Below are 13,254 nucleotides of genomic sequence, written 5' to 3' on the forward strand. Positions count from 1 at the left end.
ACTTACATATGGTTGGCTATAACTGCTCCAAGCATATTTCAACTTCTGTCTCCATCAGGCTGGGAAATTATTGCATATATATTCATTTGATACAAAGAAAGTGGGCCCTTGGAAGAATATTTCTGCCCTGTGAAAAATAAAAAAAGGGTTTCTTTAATTAGAATCTACCAGCTAAAAGCCTGGTTTTGGAGCAATTGCATCAATTTTGTTCCATTAGCCACCATATGAAGCTGGATCAGGAAAAAACTTGATATGTAGTTGAAAAAAGATAGTAAATGAGAACAGAACAACAAAAGCCACAGCCTAAAAGCAATCAAGCACCCAAGAGTAATGGAGAGGATGAGGAATGCATCCCCTTATTGATGTATTTCATGCCTTTTCCCATGACTGCAGTGCACAGGAAAGCAGAGGAGTGACAGCCAGAGATGATGGGCTCAGATGAAGCACAGGTGCAGCTCTGGTGAAAGGCTCCATCCCAGTGATCCCTGCAGCTCCCAGGCAGCCACTCCAGATCCCCACAGATGTGTGACAGATGTGTTTGCTCTCTCCCAGCTTCACCAAGAACTGTCTGTACTGAGAGCACTGCCTGGACTGTTCAGTCTCTTGAGGCAAAACTGTTATGGTTCCACCTGCACCTCCACCAATTACAATGTATTCAAGGGTGCACAGATCAAACTCTCCCTCAAGTTTTAGATTATTCAGGCTTGCATGTGACAATGGCTGTGTCTTCAAAGTGTTCTGAAAGAAACTAGCTGGAAGGCATGGACATGTTAAACAAGGGATTGTTTTTGCAAAAACTTTCTGTCAGTTTATTCAGACAGATGGGAAGGCTGTCCTCTGTGAAAGGCCCTGTTCTAGGAGCTCAGAGATGAAAAACAAAATGTAAATTCAACAAGTGAATATGCATAAGACGAAAACTTCACAAGACTATTTTATATTTAGAAGCCTTTGCTTGAGAACATACCTCCCAACACCAGACATTTAAACTAATGAACCATCCAGACTGACACTACTTCTGAACCTTCTCATCACACCAGCTCAGCAAATTATGTCTCTTGGGAGATCTGGAGTTGACAGGAATCCTTCCCTCTAGGGCAGCAACCTAGCCAGCTCTAGATCTACCAGTGAAGCCCAAATCTGATCTGTTCTCCTCTTCAAACATCAGACTGGGCTAATAAAACAAGATTTCTGTAGCTGAGCAGCACTCAGTGTTCTTCCTCTCCAGACAAACCCCTTGGGTCAGCCTGTCATTTGTTCTAAATCTTAAAAAACCCAGTAGAAACACATTTCACACTGACTCAAGTGAGGAACAAGACTGAAGTTCAGGAGAAATTAAGTAGCACACAAAGAGAAAATATAGATTGTGGAGACTGGTGAATTTAGGACCCTGAGAAGCAATTTTTTTGCAATGGTTATTATTTACTATGCATAGTCTTGTCTGTAGACATCAAACCCAGACAGGGCTCATTAGTATGCTAAATAAACAGCTTTTAAACTGATACAGTTAAATTATGTAGCCTATATAGCCACTGATTTTTATATTGGATCACTTTATTAAAGTATCCACACCAAAATTAAGAATTTTGACATAAATGTATGTCCATACAGACTACACCTTTATGGCTAAAGATGGTGTAAAATCCCACTTTCATTGTACTGATAATTTCTGGTGAGGTGAACAAGCCCAGGCAGGAGGTTATTTCTGGCTGCTGCACTCAGTCATGTAATTCGTTTTCTCTTATCCACTACTCTTTCCTGATACATTTTCTGACTACTCTGTCATGCAAACAAAACAGGAGTGTTTTCAGAAGGCTACACAAGACCTTTGCCACCTCCTTGTATAGGTACCAGCTCCACTTGTATTCTTAAAGGTCAGAGCTTGAGAAAGAATAATGAAAATATGATTCAGCTGCAAGAGTTGCACTATTTCAGGCAGTACAGCTCAAGCAGAAAAAAGACATCACAAGTCTACTTTAAATAATAATTAAAAAGCCAACAAGAAATTACTATTTCCAACGCCAAATCCTCTTGATCATATCCAAAACTATCACTGGAGGTTGCTGAATTAACAGAACAAAGCCTATAGATTCCTATTCAGTGGTAGTTCCTGGCTAAGACACAGCCCCCTTTTCAGGCAGCTCTGTCTAAAAGGATAATGTTTACTCTTTTCATTTGCACAATGAAGAACTGAAGCAGACCAAAAACAGCCCACTGCCCAAAAACTCTGTCTCCATCAGTTCTTCTAACATCATCATCACTGAACTGAGTATCTTTCACTAATTTGTTGACTGGACCATGAAGCAGAAATAGAATCTGTCACACAGAGAGAGCCTGAAAAACAAACTCAGATCCTCTGGATCCAGGCTGAGTCCTCCCACCCCACCCTGGGAGCACTTTCATTGCATTTGCCCATGGTAGTGAAATACTGGATTCAGTGAAACTGCTAATGGAGAATTGCTTGGGAATCCAAGTGAAATTTCCTATCATAAAAGAAAAAGTGGCAGCAGTGACAGAAAGTAACAGAAGTGTTTCTTTAAGTGACAGGACTGACATTTTGGTGATGTGAAGCCCTCCCACTGCTAGGATTTTGAAGTGCTGATATTTTATCATCAAATTGGAGCCCAGCTAGTAAGTATCAATAACATGAGAAACTCAGCAGAGAAACAGTGACCCCATTATATGTGAAAGAGCAGTGCTATTTTAGCTGAAGAAACATATGCTTTGTCAGCCTGGTAATGCATTGCAGGAGTTCCTCCTGGATTTTCCTTAGGAAGAGCCCCCACACAGACTCCTCTGTGAAGCTGCAGGATTGCAGACACTGGATGAGTCTAGGAAAAGCTGGAGACACAGTTTCAGCTTCCATATGGACTGATAATCCACAACCACACATATAACTGCTGAAGACTGCAGATGAACTCCTGGCTCCAGCAATGTCAATAATTAAATTTTCATTAATTTCATAGAGGCCAAAAATTTTCCACTGAAGCTTTGGCTTTAGAAAACAGTTGATCTGATTGTGAAGTGTTTCCTACTAGATAAGTATGTCAAAACCACATGACAACACACTGAACTGAGACCTGATATTTCATATTAGTTCAGGCAAAGTTGTGCTTTAGAAGAGTCTGCTGAAGTTACTGCAGTCTGTTCTCCAAATCACCAGGTACAGGTGACATTGTGTCTCTCATTCCCACTAAACACATGCTGCCCAGTAATTTAACATCCAAATGCTTTTTAATGTCCATGAAACTGTTGTCTGTGCTTTTACCACATAGGAGTTTTAAGACCACCTGTGTAAGAGGACTGAACAATTGAGCTTTGTGTCCTGAGGCATCAATGCTGATCTACACCATCCTCCCTCACCAAACAGCCACAGCTGACAGAAGTCTTTATAAAAAGTCTGTCATCCTGCACAGTTTGTCCACTTTAAGATGACATTTTATCTTTGTCTTTGATTTCTCCTCTTTGTTCTGTTAGTGCTTCAGCATTATAAGAACCCATTTCTTTAACTTTATGAATGTCTTATACTGTAATTCACTTTAGATTCTGCTGCAGTATCACTGAACTCAACTACCAAACAGCCTCGTTTGTAAAATCTGACTTCAGAATCCATTCCTCTTATGCTTGCCTGTACTGCCAAGAACATTTGACACAGACTTGGGAACAGACCAGATGCAGTGCCTATGGATATATTTCCTCAAAGAAGGGAGATAACCCTTAAACTCAAAGCAGAACTACCAGGAAAATGCATGCAAGAGATATGATGAAGAAAACGGAAACCCCAGAATAAGGTAAGTGTGTCCAGGCATCATTGCCAAGCTCAGCAGGTATGGTACAGAGCATACCTTCACTTCATCTGGCTTCAAATTGCTCCTTTTGCAGGCAGTAAAATTACTGCAGAAATCCCAGGGAATAAACTGAGTTAACACTCCATTAAATAGAACAGACTTCCAATCCAAGGTAAGGACGTGCCCAGATTAAGCTAGCCCTGTACAAACTGCCCCATGGGTAACATACATCACTTCTACTGACTTATGGGCTGAAAGAAAGAAAGATAAGAAAAAGCTGAGATGAATTTCTACAAGGTAAGAAAAGATTTGTTCTTTGAAGCATGCTTAAACAACACAATGTATTCTTCCATAAACATTCTTTCTACAGCTGAATGCACACCCCAAGGGAGAAAGCCTGGAATTTGTTATTTTACATATTTTCTTTTATCAGTAATGTGATCTTGCCCCTCATCCCCCTCCCCCAGATTAAGCAGCGTTGATTTTATCCCTTCAGTTTGTTTTGTCAGTATCTGGCTTGGAAACTGGTACCAGAGAGAAGAGCACTGTTGCTGGGCTGATTTGTTGCCCTCATTTCCCAAAAAACAAGACAATTTAAAATACTTATTTCTATAATTTTGCCTTTTCTAAATACTTCAATTGCAGTACTTGTGAGCCCCTCCGAAGTCCACTGGATAGTGACATTCATAAAAAAGACTTTATAAAAAAAATCTTTCTTGGTGGAGCCACCTAAGTCAATTTTAGCTGGTTTTAAGCTGAAACAGCTCAGCACACAGGAAGAGGGGAAGAGAGAGAAAGAAAGGCAAGACATACAGAAAAACATACAGATAAGGGCAACAGCATGAAGCCAGGAGTTATATTTTGATTGTCATGTATTTACTGACAGCCCTAGGTGCTGAAAAGGAGATAATTCTCTACAGTCTGTGCTCCCACATCAATTCAGAATGCAGTCTCATGAAACTGGGAGCCAAAAGGCAAGCAGGGTACCTCCAGAAAGGAGCTCCTGCTTCCCTTCCTCTCCTCTCTGATCCTCTTGCTCACTTCACAAAAACCCTAGTGCTTGCCAGACTTCTACAGCAGCTCAGCCAGTGCACAAACTACAGACAAGGTTCTACAACAACCAAAAGCTGTGTAGTTTTTTTAGTATTTTGATGCACTAGTGAAGCCCAGGGTTGGACAGAGGTGCTCCTGGCTGGAGTAAGGCCATAGAGAAGCAGCTGCCACCTTGCTGTACACCTGAGAGCTGGTGGGGCTGATGAAGTGTGAAGCTGCTGCAGGCTTCCAGAACAAAAACCAGCTCTGCAAAGACAGGGAACTGTGTAAATACCCACAGCTGCAAAGCTTCCATTCCATGGATTTATGTATTCATAGCTCCTGCTAGCTCCAAGTCAGGCAGGCTGATTTTGCCAAGACACAGAGACAGCTTTAGCCAACCAGAAATCTTTATCACAGTCAGAATGATGACCTCAAAGACAAGCTAACTCAGGTCATGTTTTCTATGCTGCTGTCCTTGTAACACAGGAATACTTGCTGAACCACTTTCACCCTGACAAGCTCTCAAAGAGTGGTAGGAAAAGAATAATTTATCTGCATGAAACAAAGATGTGAATCTGTTAAAAAAAAAAAAAAAAAACAGATACCAAAACCCTGAGAAACTGCCATATGCCTAGAACAAAACCAGGGAACTGACTTAAATTTTCACATTCAAAAGCTCTGGCCTTCACTGCCAGGCTTTCTCACTCTCATTCAGAGATACCAAGATGGATCATCAGAGGGCACTGCTCCCCCCAGGAGGAAATCTGTTAACTGGATAGAGATTTCAGAGATCTGGAAATGCACATTTACCACATAACTGTGAAGTCCTGAAACGAGGGTGCAGCTGGAATTTCATTTTATATTTGCTACTCTTCCTCCTCAAAAGCACTTCAAGAATGTATGGAATTTGCAGGTCTGAATTCAAATTTACTGAGGCTGAAAATTCAACCATTTCTGTACTGGCAGCAAGTGAACATTAACCTCAAGAACAAAGGCAAATTCTGTTCTTGTATCCTCTTCTTCAGTCCTTATCCCACCACTTCCCTTAACAGATTTTTAACAGGGTGAAGAAAGAAGGCAATTCTTGCCACCTTCATCACAAAAGGAAAAAAAAAAGGCTGTAAACAGAATTTGTCTCTGTGTATTTACATATGTGTGAGCCACTCATCATTAATGCCAGTAAGCAAAAGAAAATTTAACCCCTTCCTCCTGCACATCAAGTTCATATATATGCCTAAAAACCACTACACAGAATTCCTGGTACAGGAGCAGATGCTTTGCTTGGTAAAAGCAATTTCAGAGAACTGAAATCATTGGATGACCATGTCAACACTCTCCATAACCAGCTGTTAAACACAAGGAATGCAGCCTGTGTTTTGCTGCATGTACAACATTCATCCTAAAAGCACTGCAGTTCTTTCTGGGAAAGGTGTTTGATTAATTTTCCAGAGCTTTTCACTCTCCTGGACTCAGCCACCCTGCTGGCCTCCACTTTTGATAAATTTCCTGCTAATCTGCCCCCAGTCCAAACAGTTTACTTCTCTTCCTTCAATATTCAAGACACAAACCCAACACAGGCAGGAATTTGAAGTGTTACTGAGAAAAAGGAACTTCCTCTGAGAAGAATCCAAATACTGATACAGTTGTTAACACCCACTTTGAAGGGGGAGGGTTTCGAACAGTGTTTGTAGGCCTTGAATTTCAGCTGGGGATTTCTTTGCAAGTGTCTTGGGCTTAAGCAGTATTTCAAATAAATTAGATGAGGGAATTCTCTCTTGATTAACACTAGGATAGATTTAATAAAACTAGAACTGCTGATATGAGATAGAAAGAGAAATCCCACAGGGCTATTGCTTCAAAACAAAAACTAGAACTCTCTCTCTGATTTCCAGCAAGTCAGGTATTCAGTGGGAGTAACATTGTTCCACTCAATTCAAGGAAAACAGATGGTATCTAGCAGCCCAGGATTTGGACAAGTAGAACTCTTTTTCATTAAAGTTTTAGAGTCCAAATTTATAAACAAAAAGATCACATGGACTTCAGTGCACAGACATATTTCTGTGGAAAAGTGAGAATGCCTTTTGCCTTCCAGAGCATGCACGACCATTCAGTAAACAGAATATTTAACAACATTAGGAGAAGAGCCATTTCATCAACAGGAAGAGACAGCAGAGACTCTTACTATTACCTTACATCTTAGAATAACTTGCATTTTTACATCTTCAGACACACAAACCATTAGTGCTTGCACAGTAAATAGCAAAAACACCCAAACTTCCACAGAATAAGAATTACAGGTTAATTAATAAAACCCATAAATCAGTTAAGTATATATGCTACGCCTTGTATTACATAATGGATGTGGATACTTCACCACACACAAAATGGTATAGTTCACACAAAATCCAGAGATTTTGCAATTAAGATAGCAAATCATTAATATATTAATATTTTAAAAACCTCAGTACTATCAGCAATGAAGGAGAAAGCAGCAGCAAAACTCTTGATGGATCCCAAGCAGAAAGATGGTATGGTAAAAGTAAAGGAGAGGCATCAGTGTATTCCTGACTCTGAAGGATTCAACTGAAATTAAGCAGAAGGTTAAAAAGGACCCAATTTCACATTCCAAATGAATCCACATTCCACATTATCAACAGGAAGCTGCCTGAGCAGAGAGGAAGTGATCTCTTCCTCTCAAGAGCCCGAAGGCCTCAGATCCCCCCACTTCCCTTGGATGATAATTAATCATCAGTCCAATTGCCCAGCTGCAGAGTAAACAGGGGGAACAAACAGGAACAAACAGAGGAAGTATTACACCACATTGCTCAAATTGAGCATGATTTACCACCATCTGCTCCTGGTGCCACAAACAGGAGCACAGGTTACAGAGGAATGAGGTTTTTCTCTCGTTATGAACTCACTGCTGTTCTCCTCTTACTCTTTCCTCTGGGTGTGCACCTGTCTTGCTGTTCCTGTCTCCAGCTCCAAACCAGCCAGTGGCACATGGCAGCTGATTCTCCTGTGCAGCTTTTCCCTACATCCTTTCTACTTCTAGTATCTTTATCATTACACAATTAGTGGTTTAAAAATATTTCTAAAGCACTCTAAATCTCAAGATGGTCTGTCCCAGGAAGAGGACAGTACCAAGCCTGTTGGTATAGACAGAGCAGGCATTAATCTGTCAACCAGAATAATGAGATGTGACCACAAAAGTAGCATAAAGACATGACTGCTCATAGCACTGTGACCTCAAAAGAGCATCAGCAGTGACAAAAGTCATGCAAACTCCTCCACAGAGCACCTACACCAAGTACAAATGTCATGAGGCTACAGTTTGCTCCATTCTCAGCCAGCAGGTGGGTAAAGAGAGGATAAAAATCTAGTAGGGGAAAAGAAAAGCAAGTGGGGAGTTATGAATAGTTATCAATAGTTAGGATACAGAAGGTTCTTAAAGAAAATCACTATGATGGTGGGAAATTAGGGAGGATAAAGGAAGACAAAGATGTAAAAAAAGGGATGAATGAGAGAGATGACATTTTTAAAGTTAGTCCAGTTAGGGAAAGACCCTGGCAACCATCAGCTATAACCAAAACCTCTGATGCTTTCAGCACTGTAAGTAATTACCTAAATTCCTTCAGCTTTTCCAGAGGAAGGTACTTACGATGGAGAGGTGGAAGAGGCACATTTCTGTTCAAAGGTTAACGTGGAATTGCCAAAATCTCTGACAAGAGGTCAATGTAGTAACAGTTCTTTCATGAAAATGCAGTTAAAATTGAATCAGAATGGATTCAGCATTGAACAATTTTAATGAAGCAGTGTCAAACAAGCACATCAACTTCTTAGAAACCAAGGAGCTCCAAAGTTTAATTACAAAAACATTGTACAGAAAACTTGGCATTTAAACAATTCCAAACACATTAATCCAGCAAATGGATTCTGCTTTCACGTATTTCTCTTAATATTTCTGCAAGTGACAAAATCATTTTATTCTTCTCTTCGCCTTGACACCTGCTTCATTTTTTCCTAATCAGTCAACACTGAAAACTGTAAACTGAAGTGACACTCCGAAAACACTGGAAAGACAAAATCCATTTTTATAGGGTTAATAAACATAAATAAGAAGCTTCTTAATGAGACAAAACATCATCTGTCACATCATCACTGAGCAAGAACTCAGCCTTCTCCCAGCTGCTTCAAGACGGATAACGCACCCCACCTCCTTCCTTGTGGGAAAAGGCAAGAGATTTGTCAGCCCCCAGCTAATAATATCACCTTGAATTTCCTATCCCACAACACTGGCACGCTTCTCAGCAGAGATGGATGAGCAGCATCCATGAGCAGATTTCTGTAAGCAGGCAGCCTGAAGCCATCTGACCCTACTGATGGATTAGATATGTTACAGCCTGGAACTGCATCCTACATTACATGGAATTTCTGGAGTCATTATGGGATACAACTCCAGGTATTAGGTAGGATGCCACAGACAGAACTTCAGGATTTTGTAAATCGGTTTTTGGCTATGCAGTGCATTTTGGCCACTTCAACAGAGAATCAAACGTCACCAGTTCTAAAAAACCAAGATACATACATGAGATGAAGGTGTAGGTGCTTCTACTTGAGGCTTTAACAACCTCTAGGATTTACAACATTCTTTACAGAACACACTAAAAAAGTTCATGGCAGCATCAGCTGGTCTCACCCATGCTAAGGAGAGTGGAAGTCAATGCAGCAAACTGAGGTTCCTTTTTGTGAAGTCTTGAAAGCAAAACATAACAAGAGAAAGGAGTTTCCTCCCTGAAGGAAGACTTGATTTACATGGAAATCCTTGCTTCTTGGCTACAGCAATAACCCCAGGAGTAAGCTGAGACCTGGCATAAAGGTACTGACCTGAAGATGGCTCCAGGCCAGCATGAAGTCCATGTGTACAGCGCAGGAAAAGAAGAAACTGGTATTTAATCTTCAAAATATTCGTGTCCAGGTACATTAAAGTGATGCTGACAGCAACACAAGCAACCTCCACATCACAACAGGGAATCTTAACACATGTCATGAGCTGGAGCAAAGAGATTGTCATGTGGGAGCAAGAGCATTTCAACCATCCCCATAAAGCCCAGAGATGTCCAACAAGTGCTGAGCCAAAGTCAGAACCAACAATTTGACAGGAAGCAAAGGGCAGGGAAAGTTTTGCATAAGCCAGTGCAGGCAGTGGGTGCCCCAGCTCTGCCAGGAGGTGTGGTGTAGCTCTGCAAGATCAGACTCAAACATGCAGAGCTCTATTCAATGCAAGTGAAAGGCCATTTAGGTCAGCTGGAACACAAAATGCTGAATGCCATGGGCAGTACTGGACTGTACAAAAGGTGAGAGCAGAAACAAGCTGCAATGCTGAGTTCTGTGGGCTATGTGGACCTAGTTGCTAATAACCTTCTCTGCTCTAATAATTCATGCAAAAATATATGTGCTGCTTCCAGACACATTGATTCCCAGCACAGCAATTTCAGGAGGGCAGGGAAGGAAAAAAATGCAATCCCTGTGCCCATTTCTCTTTTTATAGAAAACTGCTTTCCCCATGAGATCATTCTCTCAAAAACAAAGCAATAACATTAAATTAGACTGAACAATGTATCAGATGAAGGGCAAGCTTTGTGGGTTTAGTCTAAACTGAAGAATCCCATTTTCCCTGCTGAGAAGAACTAATGTTTCACTTTCTATCTTGATTTTCACTGATCTTTGTGATAGTAAAATGCTCCAGCAAACATTTTCGAGAGATGACAGGAGACCTTCACAGAAGAGCAGGATGCAATGTGCAAGAGAGGTTCTTGAAGAGAGGGGAGAGAAGAAGTCTGTCTCATAGTAGAATCAAGTCACAAAGCATCAACCACAGCCAGCCTCTAGCAGGGGCAAACTCACATTGTAGGAACTGCAGGCTAACACAAAAAAACCCCCAGGATTTTGCTTAAGAAAAGCTCCTATAAACATAGCAGGAGGACAAGACAGTGCATCAAGGAAAACTCCCTGTTAGAGCGGAGAACACAAGCACTGGTATCCGGTACTGCAAGAATCAGGGAACAAGATCAAAAGAAGAGAACTGAAGTGAAGGAAGGTAACCCCACAGGATAAACATGAAATCAAAATAAAAGACACTAGAAGACATTAGGCAATATAACACATCAAAGTTATTACTACAACATATATGCTGACTCCATTTCACAAGCTGAGATTTCATCTCCACAGCCAGCCAGTCCACAGAATGCAGGCACCCTCACACCCAGCAAAATCCATAAAAAAATGTAGATTGCACAGAAGTTGCATGCTCTTAAATGGTCATACAGAGGACAGTTCCAAATGCTTAGTGGGCGGTGTCCGTGGCTTCTTAACATCTCTTAATGCATTGATCTGTTTGTCTCCCTGACAAATCACACAGGCAGGGCCCAGCACAACCCTGCCATCCTGCCTCCCACCCCAGGCTTTCCCCCATGGCTTCTTATTCCACACTGGCCAAAAAAACTTTGTAAAGCTTCCCCGGGTCACGAGACCTGCAGACGAAACAGAAAAATAAGGGTTAGAAGGCTACAATCTGCCAGGACCAAACAGGCACCATGACAGGGGTTTGGGTATTTGATCTGAAAACACAACACTCAGGATAGTAAAGCAGCCTCTAGAGACACAACCAAACTGAGTTCTGTTTCCATCCAGTGCTAAATAACAAAACCCTTCCTCTTCTCCCCATATACTGATTGCACAAGGAAGTTTTTACCATGCAGTACAGAAAAACCAAAATATTGACCAGTATAATCAAATATCCCTAAACACAATGTACAAAGCCACCAAAACCCACCTCAGATCTGTGAAAGAGTTGTTTTCAAGAGCATTATGGCACAGTTTTCTGTGGTATTGATTTGTGATGTGTCCCAGCCTCAAACAGACCACTTGGTTGACAGAGATTACATCCAGCATTAATATACACATGTGCACATTAACAAAGGGACAGTGGTGATGACAGTTTGTTGATGCAGTTCATCATGTGCCAGATGAACCTTCTATCCAAAACTTCCCTGTTTTCCAGTGAATCTCTATTTTCTAGGTTTGCATCCAACAAAACCCAACCTTCTTCCTTCCAAAATTTAGTCTCAAATATAATCAGTGCCAAGTGAAAGTCAGTATCATTACAGTCCCATTAATTATTTGATCATTATATTCCATTACATGCATGTCATTATCCAGTGAAACTATGTGATTATTAATCCCATTTTTGACTGCCTCACACTGTTTTGCTGCTGAAAAGAGAGAAGGCATTGGTAGGAAAAGAAAGGAAAGAAGTACTATTTTTCAAGTAGAGGTTAGAAGAAAGAATTTTAAAGGAAGAATTTTAAAGCAAGAATTTTTTCTAAATCAATTACAGCGAAATCTAGCCTATCCAAGAAAATTATATGTTTAGGAACACAGGAATTGTCCATCCTTTAGGAAAGATGAAGCCAGCTGGCAAGAGAATGAAAGTCTAGATTTTAGTAGTTTTGTGATATGATTTTTCTAGCAAGGTGCTTAAAGGACAAATATCCATTTCCAGGCCTGGCATACCCTTCTAATAACTGATGGATGAGAAACTGCTCTCCCTGTTAGCCATTCTGTAAACCCTCCCCTCCCAATTCTCCCTCTGAGCCTGAGAACTAACTGAAAACAGTATACAAAAAGGAGGAGGTTGATGAGCTGCTGAAAAATCCCAGACCTGGATCGACAAGCTGTTCCCTTCACAAATAGCAGCAGTAAAGGCACTTCTTTATTCTGCTGGGAGCTCAGTCATTTCTTAGAACTACAGTCCGTTCCATCTGGCTACCCTCCTGAAGGACAATGATCTCCCAGCTAAAGCCACGCTATAATGGGAAATGTGTAATTAACTGTTCTACACAGCACCACAAAAGGTCAGAACCAGAAAGGATGAAAAGCCCTGTCTTCATATTTGCAGATGGCACAAGGCAGCTTTATTTGCATTTCTAAACACTATTCAAGACATGTACAGTAGATCTGTACATAATAAATGCCTGAAGAATGAAGGTATGCACTTTGTTAAAATAGAAATAGGCAAACTCCTCATGGCTGCCTAGTGCTGTGGTGCTGTGCATCATGGGCAAGTGGGGGAGTAAGAGGTGTGGGAAATGCAAAGCAGCACACTAATGCAGAAAGACTGGTATTTACTTCTTTGTTAATTTGTTTTTCTACTCTGTTCTCTATTACAGTTTTCCAAGCTGTTAAACAGCAGCAAAAATACAGAATCATGAGCTCAATAATAATCTACGCACATGCCACATAAACATTAGTCTTAGCAAATGCTATGTACAGCTTAAACCATACCTCAGTGTTCCATTTGCATCTAAGCCTTCCTCATTACAACAGCTTGACTACAGGTGCCACTGAGCAGAGGTATTTTCAATTTATAACA

The 13,254-nt window shown here is 40.9% G+C and overlaps 1 protein-coding gene across 3 annotated transcripts in view; it reads right to left on the reverse strand.

Annotated features, from left to right (window-relative positions):
* HMG20A (high mobility group 20A) overlaps nt 1-13,254 on the reverse strand; it is a 73,132-nt gene that overhangs the window by 24,712 nt on the left and 35,166 nt on the right. For 2 of the 3 annotated variants that reach the window (XM_058811361.1, XM_058811360.1), the window contains exon 10: nt 8,213-11,353. The exons of the other annotated variant lie outside the window; for it this stretch is intronic. The gene's annotated coding sequence lies outside the window, so the exon portion shown is untranslated. Of the gene's footprint in view, nt 1-8,212; nt 11,354-13,254 lie in introns of those variants that run through there. 3 annotated transcript variants of the gene reach the window in all.

The sequence above is a fragment of the Ammospiza caudacuta genome, chromosome 10 (assembly GCF_027887145.1).
Source record: "Ammospiza caudacuta isolate bAmmCau1 chromosome 10, bAmmCau1.pri, whole genome shotgun sequence".
In the NCBI taxonomy this organism is placed as follows: domain Eukaryota; kingdom Metazoa; phylum Chordata; class Aves; order Passeriformes; family Passerellidae; genus Ammospiza; species Ammospiza caudacuta.